Below are 21,344 nucleotides of genomic sequence, written 5' to 3' on the forward strand. Positions count from 1 at the left end.
ATATCTGAGAAGTTTGCTCGAAATCGTTTCAGAATTAGATATAGGTCTCATATATATTTTCGTCCGACTTGCACAAATATTGCAATAAAATGGTCATTTATTAACCGATTCTCTCGAAATTTGACAGGAATGATTTTTTTTATGACTCTCGACATTACTGGTGCATTTCATAGAAATCGGTTCAGATTTAGATATAGCTCTCATATACATATATCGCCCGATTTTCACTCCTAGCACCATTGCAAGCGCATTTATTAACCAATCTTCTCAAAACTTTGCTCGATGACTACCACATTATCTGAGAAGTTTGCTCGAAATCGGTTCAGAATTAGATATAGCTCCTATATATTTATGTTCGTCAGATTTTGGGCAATTTGCAAAAATTTTGTCATTTATCAACCATACTTATGACAGTTTGAACATATATGCCGAAGTCCATCGAAATTGGTTCGGAATTGGATATAGCTCCCACTTTGTACTTATAGGGTGGGTGTAGGGTATGTAGTCTGTAGTCGGCACCGCCTGACTTTTACCCTTTCTTACTGGTTTTATTTAATTTAAAAATTTTGTAGTCTGGGAGGGAATTTGGTAGGTTTTTCGGAAAATTTGTTTGTAGTGCTAACGCTACTCCCCTCCCAATGAGGAATCTGATGAGCTAGTCAGCAAAAGGTTGCTAATGAGTCTTGGTCATGCTTTGAAATCAATGAACCTATCCATGAGGGGTTTTCTTGATTGTCGTGACATTTTAAGTCGAACTAGCCATGTCCGTCCGTCTGTCTGTCGAAAGCACGCTAACTTTCGAAGGAGTAAAGTTTACCGCTTTCACTAACTTTCGAAGGAGCAAAGCTAGCCGCTTGAAATTTTGCACAAATACTTCTTATTGGTGTAGGTAAGTTGGGATTGTAAATGGGCCAAATCGGTCCATGTTTTGATATAGCTGCCATATAAACCGATCTTGGGTCTTGACTTATTGAGCCTCTAGAGGGCGTCATTCTTATCCGATTTGACTGAAATTTTGACTTCTTGAGCTTTTAGAAGTCGAAATTCTTATCTGATTTGACTGAAATTTTGCACGTAGTTTTTTGATGTCACTTCCAACAACTGTGCTAAGTATGGTTCAAATCGGTTCATAACTTGATATAGCTGCCATACAAACCGATCTTGGGTCTTAACTTCTTGAGCCTCTAGAGGGCGCAATTCCTATCCGATTAGACTGAAATATTGCACATAGTGGTTGGATATCATTTCCAACAACTGTGCGAAGTATGGTCCAAATCGGCCCATAACCTGATATAGCTGCCATATAAACCGGTCTTGACTTCTTGAGCCTCTAGAGGGCGCAATTCTTATCCGATTTGACTGAAATTTTGCACTTAGTATTTTTATATCACTTCAAATATTTATGCGAAGTATGGTCTAAATCGGTCCATACCCTGATATAGCTGCCATATAAACCGATCTTGGGTCTTGACTTCTTGATCCTCTAGAGGGCGCAATTCTTTTCCGATTTGACTGAAATTTTGCACTTAGTGTTCTTATATCACTTCCAACATTTATGCAAAGTATGGTTCAAATCGCTCCATACCCTGATATAGCTCCCATATAAACCGATCTGGGATCTTGACTTCTTGAGCCTCTAGAGAGCGCAATTCTCATCCGATTTGGCACAGATTTTGTACAACATCTTCTGAATCGATCTATAGCTTGACACAGCTCCCATATAAACCGATCTCCCAATTTTGCTTCTTGAGCCCCGAATCGGACTATAACTTGATATAGCTCCACCTCCGTCCATATTCATTTTTCTTTGTTAGCCTAAAAAGAGATACTGCGCAAAGAACTCGACAAATGCGATCCATGGTGGAGGGTATATAAGATTCGGCCCGGCCGAACTTGGCACGCTCTTACTTGTCAACATTCATATGGCAACTCTCTCAATATTGAATAAAAGTGAAATTTAATTCCATCTTTATTTATAAATTCTACATTAATTCAGCTCATTCGAAAAGAATACGGATTTACTTCTGAAAAAAATCCACATCAATAATTCAATACTAACGCCCCTGGTAGTACCACCCATTCACATACTTCGCTCGCTTCGCTAATATATGTTGCTTGTCACTGCATTCAAAGTCACATATAAGCTTAAAATATTAAAATATTCTGGGAATGTTAAATGAAACAAATTGCCGCCGGGAAAGCACATTCCCTTTGAAATTGGAAAAACATACTCATGTCGCAGTTTTTTTCCTCGCCCAAAAGTTTACAATCTGTCTGGGAAAAGCATGGGAGAAATTTTTATGCACACCACGTACCATAAACCGTGAAGAAATATTTGGCAAGCATGCTCTATCAGTCAAACATATGTCTTTGTATTGCTTAAAAGATTAAATTCAAAAATGGTGAAAGGGAAAGAACGTTGTCAAGAGCAATGACATATCCTTTTGCCTTCCAAGGTAGGTAGTCGAACGATAGGTAGGTTACACATGTAAAGGAAGTAAAAGACATGGAAAGCATTTCATTTTTTCTAATAACACCCTTGATGTGAAATACGTTGATTGATTTATGGCACATTAACATTCTAATGCCAGCATGTGATTTCATTTTGTATAGAGAATAAGAAAAATGAATCAATAAAAGTTTATATGATGATGTCTTCTGTGCAACAAATGGTAACTCAATTTAAACCGGCCCGGCGGGGCATCATCGCGGCGCTACTGCTGGAGTCGCATGGAGTTAAGGAAGGGATATGGCCTCGAAATTGGTTATCAAATTCGTTTTCTAAACTTCCATTTAAACCCCTTATTGCAAAAGTCTGCAAATATGTCCGGTTTGGCGTATGATCCCTAATAACTATCAATATCGAGCCCCACAGTCTTGAAGACCCAAATTGTCTTGGTGAGCAAATACGTTGTTATTGTGGTGGGTTGTTATTGGGGTGGGACGTCCCCTAGCCGGTTGGTCTAGAATGTTGATATCAGATGATTGGTCTACTCTCAAATACCTTTCATTTGAGCCCCATATTTCCATAGTTGGCAAAAATTTCCGGTTTGGGGGGGGGGGGGTGTTTTGGGGGATGGGGTGGCTATTGAGTTGGCTTTGAAAATATATAACAGATATGTGTTCTAATCTAAAAAAAACTCTTATTTGAGTCTCATATCGCAATGGTCAGCAAATACTTCCCAGTTGGATGGTATTAAGGCAGTGGGAAGGCCCATAGACACTTTTCCCGATCATTGATATCATATTTGTGCTTTACTTCCAAAGACCTTTCATTTGAGCCCCATATTGCTATGTTCGTAAATTTGGGGGATTTTCTCGGGGATGGGCGGTCCCCAAACACTTGGTCCCACATCTGGATATCAGATTCGTCTTCTACACTCAATAACCATTTATTTAAGCCCCATATTGCTATGGTCAGTAAATAAGTCCTGTTTGGGGGGTGTTTTGGGGAAGGGGTGGACCCTCAGAAACTTTTGTCCCACATTTGGATATCAGATTCGTACTCTACTCGCAAATACCTTTCATTTGAGTCCCATATTGGCATGGTCGGTAAATATATCCGATTTAGGTGAGTTTTGGGGGTTGGGGTGGTCCCCCTAACACTTTGTCCGACAATTGGATATCAGATACGTTTTGTAATCTAAAATACCTTTCATTTGAATCCCATATTGTCGTGATTAGTCTGTATATACATTTAGTAGGTTTTGGGGGTGGGGCGCCCCCCCTAGGTACCCCATCCGAAATTTAGATACCAAATTTTTGTTTCTGGTTTGATATAAGAAAGCACACAAAATTTCGCTTAAATCGTGCCCACCCATCTCCGAGATGTGAAGTTTCTGAAGATTAGGGTAAGGGGGAGGGTCCGCCACCCCTTCAAATATCAACAAATGTAGCACCACGAGGTCATTACGCACCATCTGAATCTGAAAATTTCACGAAAATCGGTTTTGCCGTTTTTGAGTTTATAAGGAATACACAAACAAACAAACACAAATAGATTTTTATATATAAGATACAGCTGACCCAGGCCCGCTCCGTTGCGCCTTTTTTAACTCTCTAATATATTTTTAGGATGGGGACACTACGCCCTGAATGCGGATAACGATTTGTGCCATTGTAGCCTATGACCCTGAACGTGTTCGAATCCTTACGCGAACATCGGACAATGCAGTGTTTATCCCCCCTTAATGTTGGCGACATTTGCTAGGTATAATGCCATGCATGGTAATTTAAAAATTTTTCCCCAAAGATGGGTCGCACTGCGGGACGCCATTCGAACTCGGCTATAAAAAAAAGATCCCATATCATTGAGTTTAAACTTGAATCGAAAGGCACTCATTGATATGTGAGAATTTGCCCCTTCTCGATTCTTGGTGGTCATGTTCTTCCGTAGGGTAATGTTCTCGTGAGAGGAGTGATGGCACCTCAGACATTTCGACTCAAATATGGATGTCAAATTCGTGCTGCATTTCCAAATCCCTTTTATTTGAGCCCCATATTGCCATGGCCGGTAAATTTGAACCGTTTGGAGGGTGTTTTGTGGCTGAAAATAGATATCTTATTCGTTCTTTGTTTCCAAATGAAGTTCTGTTTAGGGGGTACCCAAAAACACTTGGCTCCAAAATATGATATCAAATTCGTTTTCTACTCTCAAATACCTTTTATTTGAGTCCCATATTCTCATAATGTGTCAAATAACCCATTTGACGTATCTTTAGGAGGGTACTGCTGGGTACTTGGACTCAAATTTTAATATCATATTCGTGTTCTGGTCTCCATTACCTTTCATTTGATACTCTTATTATGCCCATCGGACCACTTTCGGATATAGGTGGCGTTTTTGGGGTAAGGGGGAGGGTCCGCCTTTAAGAAGATCGGTTCAGCCAAATATCATATAGTCATAATGGGTCTAAGGGCGTTTTTGAGGGATGGTGTGACCCCCTATTCTTCGATCTGATTTTGTATGCCACATTTGAAATCTACTCCCAAATACCTTTCATTTGAGCTCCATATTGAAATGAACATCCAATATATCTGTTTGGGGGAGTTTTGGGGTTTGGGCGGCCCGATGGGTACTTAGACTCAAATTTTAATACCATATCCGTATTCTACTCTCTAATACTTTTCATTTGATACCTATATTGTCCCGATCGGTGCACTTTTGATTTTGAGTTGTGTTTGTGGCTAAAGGGGAAGGGTGCGTCCCCCTTCCGATACCGAAAAATACGGAACATATACGGAACAATCGGTTTGTTCCGTATAGACTGAAAAACGGCAGAACAGATTTTCCCGAAATTTTGGCATATTATGTAGGTTGGTCTGGAAGGAAACATAGGCTATATAACTTTTCGGTATCGGAAGGGGGACGGACCCTCCCCCTTTAGCCACAAATACAACTCAAAATCAAAAGTGGACTGATCGGGACAATATAGGTATCAAATGAAAGGTATTGGAGAGTAGAATACGGATATGGTATTAAAATTTGAGTCAAAGTGCTCATCGGGCCGCCCCAACCCCAAAACTCCACCAAACGGATATATTGGACGTTCATTTCAATATGGGGCTCAAATGAAATGCATTCCCATATAAACGTAATTGATAAATGAGCCCATTTTGACCATTTTTGTTGGGGTGAGGTGACCCCCCTATACATCGACATGAATTTCTATGCCAGATTCGTTATCTACTCCCGCATACCTTTCATTTGATAAATATGGGTTGCCCAAAAAGTAATTGCGGATTTTTCAAAAGAAAGTAAATGCATTTTTAATAAAACTTAGAATGAACTTTAATCAAATATACTTTTTTAGACTTTTTTTCTAAAGCAAACTAAAAGTAACAGCTGATAACTGACAGAAGAAAGAATGCAATTACAGAGTCACAAGCTGTGAAAAAATTTGTCAACGGCGACTATATGAAAAATCCGCAATTACTTTTTGGGCAACCGAATATATTGTCTTTATCGCTACACTTTTGATTTTGGGTGATGTTTTTGGGGTAACGGTGGAGGGTCCGCCTCTTTCTGTTATCAAAAAAATTATAAAGCCTATTCCTACTTCCTGACCATATTCGTAATCTACTGCCGAATACCTTTTCATATGAGTCCCATATTGTCATGATCGACAAATAATCCTATTTAAAGGGGTTTTGGGGCTGGGGCGGCCCCCAAGTACTTGGAGCCAATTTTTATACCCTCCACCATAGGGTATAAATTTCGTCATTTTCTTTGTAACCACTCGAAATATTCGTCTGGGTTCTCAAACGACCCAAGATCATATAAACCGATCTTGGGTCTTGACTTCTTGAGTCTCTAGAGGGCGCAATTCTGGTCCGATTGGAATGAAATTTTGCACGACGTGTTTCGTTGTCATATCCAACAACTGTGCCAAGTATGGTTCAATTCGGTGTATAACCTGATATAGCTGCCATATAAACCGATCTTGGGTCTTGACTTCTTGGGCCTCTAGAGTGCGCAATTCTTATCCGATTGGGATGAAATTTTGCACGACGTATTTTGTTCTGATATCCAACAACTGTGCCAAGTATGGTTCAAATCGGTTTATAACCTGATATTGCTGTCATATAAACCGATCTTGGGACTTGACTTCTTGAGTCTCTAGAGGGCGCAAGTCTGCTCCGATTGGAATGAAATTTTGCACGACGTATTTTGTTCTGATATCCAACAACTGTGCTGAGTATGGTTCAAATCGGTATATAACCTGATATAGCTGCCATGTAAACCAATCTTGCTTCTTGACTTCTTGAGCCTATAGAGGGCGCAATTCCTATCCGATTTGGCTGAAATTTTGCATGACGTATTTTATTCTTACTTTCAATAACTGTGTCAAATAAGGTTCAAATCGGTTCATAACCTGATATAACTGCCATATAAACCGATCTGGGATCTTGCCTTTTTGAGCCTTTAGAGGTCGCAATTATTATCCGATTTGCCTGAAATTTCGTATGACGGTTTCCCTCATGACCATCGACATACGTGCTTATTATTATGGTCTGAATCGGTCTATAGCCCGATACAGCTCCCATATAAATCGATCTCTCTATTTTTTTTTTCTCGAGCCCCCAAGGGGCGCGATTCTTACGAATTGGCTGACATTTTACACAGGTCTCCAACATATAATTTAATTGTGGTCCAAACCGGACCATATCTTGATATCGCTCTAATAGCAGAGCAAATCTTTTCTTATATCCTGTTTTCCCTAAGAAGAGATGCCGGGAAAGAACTCGACAAATGCGATCCATGGTGGAGGGTAAATAAGATTCGGCCCGGCTGAACTTAGCACGCTTTTACTTGTATTATATTTACCTCTTCACGTATATGGAAAAAGGTACATTTCCCTCAGTTTAAAGCATTAAATTCAATTTTGCACCTCAAGGCCAATAGTTGGCTTAAGTTTTGAAAGTCATTGTAAAAATTAATTAACAGTTCCGGTACATGGTTAACGGCTTTTCGTTTGTGGCAAGAACATTTCCAAATGTGATGCTTCGGTATATGCATGATAATAACTTTATTAATTAAGCCCAGCCAAATTTGTGTTCGTTTACCTTTTTGGGGTTGTAATAAACATGACTCGGAAGTTGCAAATTGACCTTCCTTCATGTCACAACAAAAAGCTGACTCATGTAAACATTGTCGAAGTTGTACAATGGATATCTGCCTTTTGTTATTTTATATGAGTGTTGGTGTTGTTATTTAATATTGGTGTGTCACTACCACTAAATCAATCTGGTGAAACAAATGCAAGAGTATGGGTATACGGTGAGGAGACACATTGCTTTGCAATAACATTTAAAAGTGCACTCAATTAACATTAAATGGATGTTTTTGTACGATTATCCCCACCATAAGATAGGGGGCCATATTCATTTATTTATTCTGTTTGCAACACATCGAATACAGCTGTTAGCAGTCATAACAGAAAATTAGGTGTAAAATTTCAGCCAAATCGGACGAAAATTGTGGCTTATAAAAGCTCAAGAAGTCAAATCGGGAAATGGGTTTATATGGCAGCTATAGCAGGTTATAGACCGATTTCAACCCTACTCGGCACAGTTGATCAAAGTCACAACAGAACACCACATGCCAAATTTCAGCCTAATCGGATGAAAATTGCGGCTTCCAAGGGCTCAAGAAGTCAAATCAGAGATCGGTCTATATGGGAGCTACATCTAAATTTGACTCGATATGGTCCAATTTTTGATAAAAATTACTGTACCACTATACCTGATGGAACCGATTGGAACTACTATATCCCTGGTAACAGAAATTACATAGATTTCTATACGGATGGTTTCAAACTGAACGACCAGGTGGATTTTGGGGTGTACTCTAAAGATCTAGAACTAGTCATATCGAAGAGGTTACCCGACCACTGCAGTGCGTATCAAGCGGAGATCCTTGCAGTTAAGGAAGTGGTGGAGTGGCTAAGATATAATGTCACGATTGTCATAAATATCTTCTCAGACAGCCAGGCAGCCATTAAATCCCCGGAGAACGTATTTCTGAACACAAAAACCGCCCTCGACTGTTGCAGATCTCTCAACGAGATGGCAGAACAGTTCAAAATTCATCTTTTCTGGGTGACGGGCCACAGAGATATCCCAAGGAATTCTAAAGCGGACGAGCTTGCGGAACTAGAAACTGTCTTACACACTCCAGGGACACTGGAATCTGTGGGTATGCCTCTAGCGACATGTAAGCTAAGTTTTCAGGACCAGACCCGAAGGGCAACGAATGATAGATGGTCACAAAGAGAGGGCTGTAAGCATTCCAAAACTATGTGGCCTCATCTAGACTTGAAGAGGTCTACTGCTTTGCTGTCATTGGCTAGAACAGACGTCTCAGTCATTGTGTCCCGTCATGGCAGGTCACTTTCTAATCGGAAAACATGCTGACTGACTGAAGGATGCCAGCAACGACTTTTGCAGAAGCTGTAGGGCCATCGAGGAAGAAAAGGCTGTAGAACACCTTCTGTGTGTGTCCCGCACTAGCAGTCGAAAGGAATTTCATTTTAGGCTCTCATTTCTTTGAGAACCTTTCGTTGAGATGTGAACATTCGCAAGTTATTGAGCTTATTAAAGCGATCTGAATGGTTCAACGGTAGAAACTAAAAGTCATCTTCCTTCTTCTGTTCATGTATTATCACAATGATCGAAAACGTCTAACGTCCGATCTACCGATTTTGGGTCTCAGGCCCATAAAAGCTACATTTATTATCCAATTTTGCTGGAAATTGGGACAGTGAGTTGTGATAGCCCAGTCGAAATCCTTCTTTAATTTGGACCAGATCAGTCCAGATTTGGATATAGCTGCCATATAGACCGATCTCTCGATTTAATGTTTTAGGCCCATAAAAGGCTCATTTGTTGTCCGATGTTGCCGAAATTTGGGACAGTGACATCGACATCTTTCTGTAATATGGCACAGATCGGTCCAGATTTGAGTATAGTTGCCATATAGACCGATCTCTCGATTTATGGTCTTGGAACCATAAACTCTGCATTTATTGCCCGATGTCGCTGAAATTTGGGACAGTGAGTTGTGTTAGGCCCTTCAACATTATACCTCAATTCGAATCAGATCGGCTCAGATTTGGATATAGCTGCCATATAGACCGATATCTCGTTTTAAGGTTTTGGGCCCATAAAAGGCGCATTTATTGACCGATGTCGCCCAAATTTGGGACAGTGAGTTATATTAGCTCAGTCGACATCTTTCTGTAATAAGGCACAGATCGGTTCAGATTTGGATATAGCTGTCATATAAACCGATCTCTCGATTTACGGTTTTAGGCCCATAAAAGGAGCATTTATTGACCGATGTCGCCCAAATTTAAGGCAGAGAGTTGCGTTAGGTTCTTCGATAACTTTCTGCAATTTGGTTCAGATCGGTTCAGATTTGGATATAGCTGCCATATAGACCGGTATCTCGATTTAAGGTTTAGGGCCCATAAAATGCGCATTTATTGCCCGATGTCGCCGAAATTTGGGCAGTGAGTTGCGTTAGGTTCTTCGATAACTTTCTGCAATTTGGCTCAGATCGGTCCAGATTTGGATATAGCTGCCATATAGACCGATCTCTTGAATAAGGTTTTGAGCCCATAAAAGGCGCATTTTTTATCCGATTTCGTCGAATTCTGGGACAGTGATCGGCCCAGATCGGTCCAGTTTTGGATATAGCTGCCATATAGACCGACATCTCGATTTAAGGTTTAGGGCCCATAAAAGGCGCATTTATTGTCCGATTTCGCCGAAATTTAGGACAGTGAGTTGCGTTAGGCTCTTTAACATTATACTTAAATTCGGATCAGATCGGTCCAGATTTGGACATAGCTGCCATATAGACCGATCTCTCGATTTAAGGTCTTTGGCCTATAAAAAGGGCATTTATTGTCCGATTTCACCGAAATTTCGGACAGTGAGTTGTGTTAGGCCCTTCAACATTCTACTTAAATTTGGCTCAGATCGGTTTAGATTTTGTTATAGCTGTCATATAGACCGTTCTCTCGATTTAAGGTCTCAGGCCCATAAAAGGCGCATTTATTTTCCGATTTCGCCGAAATTTGGGACAGTGAATTGTGTTAGGCCCTTCAATATTTTTTTTTCAATTTAGCTCAGATCGGTCCAGATTTGTATATAACTGTCATATAGACCGATCTCTCGATTTGGGCCCATAAAAGGCACATTTATTGTCCGATTTCGGCGAAATTTGAATTGTGTTATGGCCTTTGTCTGCCCTCTTCAATTTGGCCCAAATCGGTCCAGATTTGGATATAGCTGCCATGTAAACCGATATCTCGATTTAAAGTCTTTGTCCCATAAAAAGAGCATTTATAACCCGATTTCGCTAAAATTTGACACAGTGACTTATGTTAGGCTTCTCGACATTCGTATCATATATGGTTCCGATCGGTCTACATTTCGATATGGCTACCAAAATTTGGTCTGCAAGATTTAGAAACGACATGCATTTAATTGACCACTCAATACCCGTGTCATATTTGGTCCGGACATATATTGATAAAGTTTCTATGGGGCATATATTATGCATTTTTCATAGGATTATGACCAAAGGTGATCTACATATATACCCGAGGTGGTGGGTATCCAAAGTTCGACCTGGCCGATCTTAACGCTTTTTTACTTGTTATACCCTCCACCATAGGATGGGAGTGTACTAATTTCGTCACTCTGTTTGCAACTCCTCGAAATATTCGTCTAAGACCACATAAAGTATATATTCTTGATCGTCATGATATTTTAAGTCGATCTAGCCATGTCCATCCGTCTATCCGTACATCCGTCCGTCTGTCGAAAGCACGCTAAATTTCGAACTAGTACAGCTAGCCGTTTGAAATTTTGCAGAAATACTTCCTATAAGTGTAGGTCAGCTAAGATTGTTAATGGGCCATATCGGTCCATGTTTTGATATAGCTACCATATAAACCGATCAGGGGTCTTAAATTCATGAGCCTCTAGAGGGCGCAATTCCTATCCGATTTGTTTATAATTTTGCATGACGTGTTTCGTTTTGGCTTCCAATACCTGTGTGTGGTTCAAATCGCTCCATAACCTGACCTAGCTGCCATATAAACCGATTTTTATTCTTGACTTCTTGAGCAACTAATGCTAATTTTGCCCATAAACATTCCACTAAGGAACAGGGGCAAACTTCTCACATATCAATCGGTGCTGTCCGATTCAAGTTTAAGCTCAACGATAAGGGGCCTCCTTTTCATAGACGAGTCCGAACGGCGTGCTGCAGTGCGACACCTCTTTGGAGATAAGTTTTACTTGGTATAGTACCTCACAAATGTTGCCAGCATTAGGAGGGGAAAACCACCGTTGAAATTTGTTTCTGATGTTCTCGCAAGGATTCGAACCCAGGCGTACAGCGTCATAGGCGGACATGCTAACCTCTGCACTACTAGATGGCGCAATTATCAACCTATTTAGCTTAATTTCTACATGATGTGTTTTGTTATGACTTCCAACAACTGTGCCAACTATGGTCTTAATCGGTTTATAACCTGATATAGCTGCCATATAAACCGATCTGGGATCTTGACTTCTTGAGCCTCTAGAGGGCGCAACGGCTTTTGTCATGGCCTTCGACATACGTGTCAAATATCGTATGAATCGGTCTATAGCCTGATACAGCTCTCATATAAACCGATCTCCCTATTTTACTTCTTGAGCCCCTAAAGGGCGCAATTCTTATTCGATTTAACTGAAATTTTACACAATGACTTTTTTTATGGTCTCCAACATTCAATTCAGTTATGATTCAGGGTGCTGGGTCACAGAGATATCCCAGGGAATGGCAAAGCGGACGAGCTTGGGGGACTACCTTAGACATTCCAGGGAAACTGAAATCTGTGGGAATGCCTCTTTCGCCATAGAAGCAAAGTTTTCAGGATCAGGCCCGAAGGACAATGAATGATAGATGGTCACAAAGAGGGGGCTGTGAGCATTCCAAAACTATGTGGTCAAATCTAGACTTGTTGTTTTATCTGTTTTCATTACATTTAAGTTGCATCACCCCTCCTCCCTCCGAAGAATGGGAATGGGAAGTGTGTCGATTCATTTAAAATTTCTTCCTGATTCGATTGAGCCATGTCTCTCTGTCTGCCTGTCTCATTTTTACTCAATTGCCAACAAATAATCTTTTTGTTTTGGAGAAATACTCCTCAATTAAGAGGTTTTAAAGCAATAATAAGCAGATGTTTAATCTTTGACTTTGGGATTTGCTAAGATATTCTTTACTTTTATATGCCGTCATCTTCAAGTAATTAATTTTTAAAAGTGCGGAAGTAAAACGAAAGCATGAGCCAAGTGCAACCACCTAATGATTCCCCAAAAATAAATTCCTAATTGAAAAACTACTTCAAAGAGAATTGAATAACAAAATGGAGCAGGAAAATAAAATTAAAAATTATGCTTAATTTTTAATCATCAAGTTTTCGCCCCCATTCACTAATACTCATCGCACCAATCTTAACCTCACCACAGACCAACACCAAGTGTCCGCTTTTCTTTTCATTTGCTTTTTCCACATTTCTTTGATTTATCTTTGGACGTGTCTATTATTTGGTTTAAAACAAAAAGAAACTTCAACTTTGAAATTCTCCCATTTAAAAATGGACATCAAAGCTTGTGGCACGAACACGGACAACAAAAAGTTTACACATTTTATACCCACCATCGGAGGTTGGAGGTACATTCATTTTGTTATGCCGTTTGTAACATATCGAAATATTCAAATATTCATCAGTGTCGGACACTACAAAGTGTAAATTTTTGGTCGTCGTAAAAATCAAAGACGATCTAGCCATGCCCGCAGTCTGTCTTAATCAAGCTACAGTCTTTAAAAAAGCTTCTCCACAAAGAGGTGTCGTACTGCGGCACGCCGTTCGGACACGGCTATAAAAAGGTGGCCCCTCACTGAGCTTAAATTTGAATCGGAAATTGTTGTGTGAGAAGCTTGGCCCTGTTCCTTAATGTAATAGTCATGGGCTAAATAGCAATCGGTTTATAGGGGAGCTGTATTAGGCTATGAACCGATTCATGACATATTCAGTACGAATGTTAAAGGTCATGAGAGAAGCCGTTGTACAAAATTTCAGCCAAATCGGGTAATACTTGCGCCCTTTAGAGGCTCAAGAAGTCAAGATCCCATATTGGTTTATATGGCAGCTATATCAGGTTATGCACCGATTTGAACTATTCTTAGCACAGTTGTTGAAAGTCATACCAAAACACCTCATGCAAAATTTCAGCCAAATCGGATGATAATTGCCTCCTCTAGTGGCTCAAATTTTCAAGACCCCAGATCAGTTTATATGGGAGTTATACCAGGTTATAGAACGATTTGAACAATTCTTAACACAGTTGTTGGAAGTCATACCAAAACACGTCGTGCAAAATTTCAGCCAAATCGGAAAAGAATTTCTCCCTGTAGAGGCTCAAGAAGTCAAGACCCCAGATCGGTCTATATAAGGCAGCTATATCATGTTATGGACCGATTTGAACTATTCTTAGCACAGTTGTTGAAAGTCATAACAAAACACCCCATGCAAAATTTCAGCCAAATCGGATGATAATTGCTCCCTGTAAAGGCTCAAGAAGTCAAGACCCCAGATAGGTTTGTATGACAGCTATATCAGTTTATGCACCGATTTGAACTACTCTTAGCACAGTTGTTGGAAGTTATAACAAAACAAATCATGCAATATTTCAGCCAAATCGGAAAATAATTTCTCCCTGTAGAGGCTCAAAAAGTCAAGAACCCAGATAGGTTTATAGGACAGCTATATCAGGTTATGAACCGATTGAAGCCATATTCAGTACAGTTGTTGGAAGTCATAATAAAACAACTCATGCTAAGTTTCAGCCAAATTGGACAGGAATTGCGCACTCTAGACGCTCAAGCAGTCAAGACCCCAGATAGGTTTATATGACAGCTATATCAGGTTATAGACCGATTTCAACCATACTCAGCACAGTTATTGAAAGTCATAATAAAACACTTCATGCAAAATTTCAGCCAAATCTGATAAGAATTGCGCCCTCTAGAGGCTCAAGAAGTCAAGACACAAGATCCGTTTATATGGCAGCTATATCAAAACGTGGACCGACACTAATAAGAAGTATTTGGGCAAAATTTTAAACGGCTATCTTTACTCCTTCGGAAGTTAGCGTGTTTTCGACAGACAGACGGACGGACATGGCTAGTTCGGCTTAAAATGTCATGACGATTCAGAATATATTTACTTTATGGGGTTTTAGACGAATATTTTGAGGACTTATAAACAGAATGACGAAATTAGTATACCCCCTTCCTATGGTGGAGGGTTTAAAGAGGTGTTAAGTTTGGCCAGGCCGAACTTTGGATATCCACCACCTCTGTTCAATTTTGTAGTACTAACTATTGGTCTTTTTAGCAGCAATATCCAAATATAGACCGATCTGAACCATATACGTCACGGATGTCAAAAAGCCGAACATAAGTCACTGTATCAAAATTCAGTGAAATCGGATTATAAATGCGCTTTTTATAGGGCCAAGACTTTAAATCGAGATATCGGTCTATATGGCAACTATATCCAAACATTAACCGATCTGGACAATATTCAAGACGGATGTCGAAGGGACCAACCCAATTCAATGACAAATTTCGGCGAAATCAGACAATAAATGCGTCTTTTATGAGCACAAAACTCGGGAGATCGGTCTATATGGCAGCTACACCCAAAAATGGGCTGAGGTAAACAAAATTGTATAATGATTTCTAAGGGCCTAACATAACTCACTGATCAAAATTTCGGCGAAATAGGACAATAAATGCGCCTTTTATGGGCCCAAAACTTAAAATCAAGAGATCGGTCTATATGTCAGCTATATTCAAATTTGGACCGTTCTGAGCCAAATTGAAGAATAATGTCTAAGGGCTTAACATAACTCACTGTTACAAATTTCGGGACATGGACACAGATCGGTCTAAAATTGTAGCTACCACAGTCATTTAAGTGCAAATCGGGCGATACTTATATATGGGAGCTATATCTTAATCTGAACCGATTTTGATGAAAGTATGCAAACATAGGTAGACCTCAAATAAAATACCAAATGTCAAATTTTGTAAAGATCGGACGAATATTGTGGCCACTACAGCCTTAATAAGCCATATCGGATGAAAGATATATATGGGAGCTATATCTAAATCTGAACCGATTTTGATGAAATTTTGCACACATATGTAAACCTCAAATAAAATACCAAATGTCAAATTTTGTAAAGATCGGATTAAAACTGGGGCTTCTACAGCCTTAAAAGTCCAAATCGGATGAAAGATATGTATCGGAGCTATATCTAAATCTGGACCGATTTTTGTGAAATTTTGCGCACATATTAGGACGTCAAATAAAACACCCCATGTCGAATTTTGTAAAGATCGCACGAAAATTGTGGCCACTACAGCCTTAATAACCCATATCGGATGAAAGATATATATGGGAGCTATATCTATATCTGAACCGATTTTTTTTTTAAATCGATTGCTTTTGTCCTTGAGCCAAAAAAGTGACATGTGCAAAATTTCGTGTTAATCGGACAACAAATACGACCTGCACTTTGATTACAAGAATACATGGACTCACAGAAGGACAGACGGACATGGGTAAATCGAATCGGAAAGTGATTCTGAGTCGATCGGTATACTTATCAATGGGTCTAGTTCTTCTCCTTCTTAGCGTTGCAAACAATTGCACAAATCTATAATACCACAGTGGTGATGTAGGGTATGAATATTGATCTGAATCTTTGCAGATTAAGTTCTATAGGCAGATTAGATTCATAGGCAAGTTAAGTTTGAAAATGGGTTATATTGGGCTATTTTGATATAGCACCCATATAGAGTGAACTACCGATAAAAGTTCTTTATCCATAAAAGGAGCATTTGTTAACCGATTTCGTTGAAATTTACCACAGTGGGCTTCAACCTTCAACATCCCTATATGGCCTAGATCGGTCTGTATTTGCTTATAGCCATATATTGGGTTGCCCAAAAAGTAATTGCGGATTTTTTAGAAGAAAGTAAATGCATTTTTAACAAAACTTAGAATGAACGTCGATCAAATATACTTTTTTTACACTTTTTTCTAAAGCAAGCTAAAAGTAACAGCTGATAACTGACAGAAGAAAGAATGCAATTACAGAGTCACAAGCTGTGAAAAAATTTGTCAACGCCGACTATATGAAAAATCCGCAATTACTTTTTGGGCAACCCAATATATATATATATATATATATATATATTTATATACCGATCTGAAAGAAGCTCTTGGGCTCATAAAAAAGCGCATTTATTAACCGGTTTCACTGATTTTTGGCACAATGAGTTATGGTAGGTCCCTCGACGTTCTTAACTTGTATGTTCTAGATGGGGCTATATTTGGATATAGCTACCATATAAGCCGATCTCCCGATTTAAGTTCTTGGTCCCATAATTCGACACAGTGAGTTGTGTTATTCTTCGACATCCGTGCCCTGTATGATTCAGATCTTTCAAATTAAGGTCCATAGACCTCTAAAGGCGGATTTATTATCCCATTTCGCTGAATTTTGGTACACTGAGTTGTATTAGACCCCTACACACCCTGAATGTGGTGCAGATTAAAACATATTTGGATCAAGCTACCATATAGACCAATCTCACGTTCAATGGTCTGGCATAGTGAATTGTGTTAGACCTCTCGATGCTACTGGTAAGTTTGTTTTTCATTAGACCATATTTCGATATAGCTGTTAAGGTTTCATTACTGGTGTATTTTTCCCGGACTTGACGTAATGAGGTTCATTCGTATATCCTCATTGTTGGGTATCGAAAGTTCGGCCGGGCCGAACTTAATGTCTTTTTACATGTTTATTTTGCTTCGAAATACAATGGTAATCAAACTTTACATTTTTTATGACACAAACAACGATTTTCTCTTTGCACCGCACACGAAGGTAGCTGTCGAATAAATACGTTGGCTTTGATGAAAAACACGATATACCTCCGCCCATTGAGGAAATTCTTTAAAAAGTTCAATTTGTTAGAGTGCAAAACAAAACAAGTTAAAGAAAATCAATAGCTCTAATCGAATGTAGTGTGCGGAGGGGATTACTAAGCAATTTTCTCAAAACGTGAAGTTTTCTCAAGGATTTTGTGTTTTGGATTTATAGGAAAAACTGAAACAGATACACATTTTACGTTCAAAGAGTTACATCGGCATTGACAAAACTTAATGTAGATTTGAAATAAGTTTATTTGATAGATTTCCCTTAAAGAACTGTCCAATAAACCTATGTAAAGGCTTCATTAAGTTTTGTGAATAAGACCCTTAATGTTTAAGAAATCTTCTGACTCAAAGCTTTGTATGATCAAAGGATATGAAACCAGCTATAGTAGAAATGCATTAATTGGATACCGACCACCATGGATAAATGTATTATCCTAAACAGAAATTTCCCTTGTACATTTCATTAAGGAACAGGGGATTCTGCTCCCATATCAGTGATTTCGCTCCGATTAAAGTTTAAGCTCAATTATGAGGGCCTCCATTCTAATGCTGAGTCCGATCAGCGTGCCGCATAGCTACACCATTTGGAAGATAATTTTTAACATGACAGGATACCTCACAAATGAAGCCAAATGCTTAGTAAGAAGATTACCACCGCTGAACATTTTTCTGAAAAATTTCCTAATGTTCGCGTCGGGACTTTAACCCAGGCGAACGAAGTCATTAGCGGACATGCTTAACTCTGCGCCACGGTGGCCCCCAAATGTATTATCCTATATCATTATAATACTACTATATATACGTATATAGATTCTGGATCTTATTTAATTCAGGTGCAGAGTAGCCTTATAAAGTCCCAGTCGCAAATTTGTTTGAAATCGGACAACAAAAAAGTTTTTTATTTGCTTAAAACCCAAAATGGGCACATCGATCTATAGGGTAGCTATATCCAAAAACAGTTCAATCTAGACCATATTCGGTTCGGATATCAGCAGGTCTTGTCCAACTCAATGTTCTAAAATTCAGTAGAATAGGGTAATGAATGAAGCTTTCATAGGCCTAAGACCCCAAATGACCAGATCGGTCTATATGACAACTTCATTCAAATATGGTAGGATCTGAAACGTATTCGGTTCGGATGTCGACTGGCCTAATAAAACTCAATGCTTTTAATTTTAGTGAAATTTTACAATAAATGCGGCTTCTAAGGGCTATACAACCTAAGTTGTCAGATCAGTATGTATGGCAGCTATATTTAAATATGACCCGACCCCATTCAGGTCGGATATCAATGGGCCTAATAAAACTCCCTGTACCAAATTTCATCGTAAACGGGTAATACATGTGCCTATTATGGGCTTAAAACTATTAATAAGCTGAACGGCTACATATAAATATGACCCTATAATGACTATATTAGAGTCATATAAAAAGGCTCTGGTATAGCACTCCATTCCAAATTTTCAGCGGAATTTACCAATAATACGGCTCCTCTGGGTTTAAAACCAACAATCGACAGATCGACTACGAGAACTACTACGAGAAACAAAGGAATAGCAAACACGGACCGCCTTACAGGAAATGCGATGGACTGGGAATATGACTGTGGATTTGTGGTTAGTCGGAGACTGAAACACCTTGTCTCCAGCTTTACTCCTTTAGGCTAGCCACAGGCCGCATAAAAGCCCAATTCTTCAACATCAGCCTTGTTTGTGCCCATGACACGACGGAAGACAAGGACGAGCAGACCAAGGATATTTTCTTCGAGCGCCTAGAGTGAGAATATGACTGCTGCCCCGCCCATGATATCAAAATCGTTTTGGGAGATTTTGGAAGAAGATATGCAAAGAAGACATTTTTGGTCCAACAGCGGAAAGCTTAGCCTCCACGAGATAACGTCCGCAGCAAAAAACATGGTAGTTAATAGCACAAGATTTCAACATAACAAGTAACAAGTAAAAAGGCGTTAAGTTCGGCCGGGCCGAACTTAACGCCACCACCTCGGGAATATATGTAAACCACCTTTCATCAAAATTCGGTGGAAATTTCATACCTTATGTCCCATGTCAGTTATATCAAAATATGTTCCGATTTGGACCAAATACTAAAAGTACACTAGCTATATCTAAAAATAAACCGATCTGAACCATATACGACACGGATGTCGAAGCCTAACACAAGTCACTGTGCCAAATTTCAGTGAAATCGGATTATACAGCGGTCAAAAAAAGTATTCATCATTAGCAAAATTGATAATAAATTCACTTATTTTGGGTAATTGAAGAAAATTTAAAGTAAACAAATAATGCAGTTTTATGCAATAGTTTATTTTTCGTAATATGTTTTAAAATAAATTCAAAAAATAAATTTAATTAGCGCAAAAAATGCAATTTTATATAATAACACCAAAAACAGAACAAAAAAAGTATTCATCATTGATGTGCTATCATCAAAGTCAAATTCAAATATTATTTGGGAATCCCCCTTTTCTGTTTTATTTAGTAAAGGAGGCTTTGCCCTTGACAGCAAATATTTAATTTCATTGAAAATATAGTTTTTGTCAAAATGGGTCGTAAGCAAAACGAGGTTTCTGATGAGGTAAAAGTTTTGATAATAAAACACCACAGGAATGGTTTAACTCAAAAAACTATCAGTGAAATATTAAATAGACCACGATCTACTATACAATCCATCATCAGAAAGTGGACAGAAACGAAAACTGTTGACAATAAACCAAGATCTGGTCGACCAAAAGCACTTTCAGTTGGAGATGTGCGTTGGCTAGTGCGGCAAGTTCAGAAAACTCCGAAGACAAATGCGACCATTCTTCGTAAAAACACTATGGAATATTTAGGGAAGGAAGTTACTACACAAACAATTCGAAATACACTCAAAAGGCATAGTTACAGAGGAAGAACTGCACGTAAGAAGCCCTTTATAAATAAAATAAACCGAGTGAAAAGGCTAAACTTCGCAAAAATGTATGTAAAACAGCCCGAATCATTTTGGAAAACAGTCATTTTTGCAGACGAGAGCAAGTTTAATCTTTTTGGGTGCGATGGAAAGGTCATAGTGTACAGAAAACCAAATACAGAGCTTGAAGAACGAAACACAGTTGCTATTGTAAAACATGGTGGAGGTGGTTTAATGGTTTGGGGGTGTATGGCGGCTTCAGGAGCGGGAAATCTTGAAATTATTAATGGAGTAATGGATCATAAGTATTACATTGACATTTTAAAGAGGAATTTAAAAGATAGTGCTGTAAAACTTGGGCTTGGTAATAACTTTCAATATTATCAAGATAATGACCCCAAACATTCTGCTTTAAATACCAAGATGTGGATGCTGTATAACTGCCCCAAAGTCATTAAAACTCCTCCTCAAAGTCCCGACTTGAACCCAATTGAACATCTTTGGGAACATCTCGAACGCAAATTGAGAACGCGCAATTTTTCGAGCAAGAGTCAAATGCAACAGGTGATAATGGAGGAATGGACTAATATAGACCAAAATATAACCGCTAAATTAGTCCAATCGATGTCAAACCGTTTAAAAGAAGTTATAAGACGCGGTGGTCGAATAACAAAGTATTAATTTTTATACCCACCACCGAAGGATGGGGGTATATTCATTTTGTCATTCCGTTTGCAACACATCGAAATATCCATTTCCGACCCTATAAAGTATATATATTCTTGATCAGCGTAAAAATCTAAGACGATCTAGACATGTCCGTCCGTCTGTCCGTCTGTCCGTCTGTCT

The sequence above is a fragment of the Stomoxys calcitrans genome, chromosome 4, assembly GCF_963082655.1.
Source record: "Stomoxys calcitrans chromosome 4, idStoCalc2.1, whole genome shotgun sequence".
Taxonomy (NCBI): domain Eukaryota; kingdom Metazoa; phylum Arthropoda; class Insecta; order Diptera; family Muscidae; genus Stomoxys; species Stomoxys calcitrans.